The sequence below is a fragment of the Heterocephalus glaber genome, unplaced genomic scaffold, assembly GCF_053883595.1.
Source record: "Heterocephalus glaber isolate CG9 unplaced genomic scaffold, H.glaber_assembly_v1.0 deba00001550, whole genome shotgun sequence".
NCBI classification, from domain to species: Eukaryota; Metazoa; Chordata; class Mammalia; order Rodentia; family Bathyergidae; genus Heterocephalus; species Heterocephalus glaber.
The window spans coordinates 3,106,682-3,108,815 of record NW_028258343.1 but is presented as its reverse complement, the minus strand read 5'-3'; the positions used below and the strand labels follow the sequence as shown (position 1 = coordinate 3,108,815).

The 2,134-nt window shown below is 37.0% G+C and overlaps 1 pseudogene; it reads right to left on the bottom strand.

The window, feature by feature from the left end:
• Positions 1–739: 739 nt before the first annotated feature.
• LOC101709522 (lys-63-specific deubiquitinase BRCC36 pseudogene) lies at positions 740–1,922 on the bottom strand (annotated as a pseudogene).
• Between the last annotated feature and the right edge of the window lie 212 nt (positions 1,923–2,134).

Below are 2,134 nucleotides of genomic sequence, written 5' to 3'. Positions count from 1 at the left end.
ATTAATATAGTCTGTTCCTTTCCATTGCAGGGTAGCATTTTAAGGTACAGATGATCTGTGTAACCAATTACCCATTGCAGGACATCTGCATTATTTCCAGTTTTTGAATAAAGCTGCTATGAAAATTTTTGTACAAGTTACTATGCTAACAAAGGTTTTCATTTCTCGAGGATAAATGTCCAGAAGTGCATTTTCTGGGTTATAGTATGTTTAATTTTAGAAGAAATTTCTCAATTCTTTTCTAGACTGGCTATACCATTTTACATTCTTATCATCAACATGAGAAATCTAGTTTGTATCCTCAATAGCATTTAGCATTTTCACTATTTTCCCATTAGCCACTCTGATAAGTCATACTGCATTGTGGTTTTAATTTGCGATACCTGATGATTTATAAAGTTTATTATCTTTTCAAGTGATTACCTGCAAGTCATATATCCTCTTTGGTGAAATATTCATTTATTCTTTTGCTCATTTTCTAATTGGATTATTTTTTATTGTTGAGTTGATTTTACTGTGTATTTCCACATTGATCAGGTACTCTATGGTTTGCAAATAATTTCAATCTGTAGCTTGTCTTTTCCTCTTCTGAGATTTTTTTTTACAGAGCAATTTTTAAATTTTTGAAGAAGTCACACATATCAACTTTTTTTCTTACAGATCATACTTTTGAAGTCCAATAACTTATCTCCTAAAGATTTTCTGCTATGACTTTTTCCATAAAGTTGTATAGTTTTACATCTTACATTTAAATCCACGATATATTTTGAGGTAAGTTTTATAGCATGTGTGAGGTTTAGTTGAGTTTTGCTTTATTTTTTGCCTATGGACATTTGATTGCTTCAGCATGATTTGTTGAAAAGTGTATCTTTTCTGCATTAAACTGCTTTTGAATTTTGCCCAAATTAGTTGGGGATATTTATCTGAACCTATTTCTGGGTTCTGTCTTCTGTTTCATCGATCTGTGTGTTTCTCTCTGCCAATACCATACCATCTGGATTACTGTAGCTTTATAGTAAAAGTCGTGAAGTCAGGTAATGTGAATCCTCTTAATTTTTCTTTCATCAAAATTGGCTTATCTTATTATATGCAGGGTATTTTCATCTGTCCCCATTTTGTCAGCTGCTTCAGTGTAGGGAAGAGAGTTCTTGCAGAAGCTCTTCTTTTTCTTGTTGTAAGTCCTGCAAATGCTGTTGGTTTTGCTCCAGTCTGTCTTCCAACCACTGCAGGAGAGGCCCCCTGACTGCAGACATTTGACTGCACAGATTCTTGGTAAACACCGAGCCATTATGGATCTTGGTTACTGAGTCCAGATGTGTAAGGCTGTGAATCCCCCTATATGCATCTTGCTCCTCCTGGCACCGGATTTGGGGTAGCTCCACTGCTGATTCAAGGCACACTTTCCCAATGGTGACATGAGGCACAATATGGATTGGGATTTCGATTCTTTCATACTCTGAGCTCTTTTGGGCCTGTATGGATTGGAAGCAAGTATACAGTACTCGGCCAGTCTTTGTGTTTTTATCCTCTATGAAACAGGAAAAAATAAGACCCACAAAGCCTTGATCCATCATCTGGTACGTGGCTTGTGTGCAAACATCAACATGTGAAGGCCAAACAGTTATATGAGGACTGGAATGATACCAGCCCACAACTCTCACGGGGTGACCTGTTAGTTCAGCCAACCTCTCTGCCTCTGTTGAGGCCGCAGGCAGCTTCTCTGGAGAAATTTCTACTTGGTCTTTCCTCTTATCAGAACATCGCAGGATGATGACAGAATGAATATGAACAATTCTGAAGGTGTCAACCTCCTCTATGCACAGCCCCGTCACCTCCTCCTTTTCTGTGCTCAGAGCATGGTTGAGACAAACTAGGAAGGCATCAGACTCCAGATGAACCGCCTGTACCTCCTGCACCGCCATCTTTCTCCGACCCAGTGAAAATATTTTTAAAACCCTGCAAATTTGCATTTATTACAGTTACATAGTAAAATATTTGTTTTCCCTCACAATCTAGAAATTATTAAATAAAGAAACATAACAATGTTTACCAGAGTTTACAATATCTCTAATAGACAATATTAGTGTCATCAAACATACAGTGTGATCAAACATACAGTGAATGTTTAAATTTT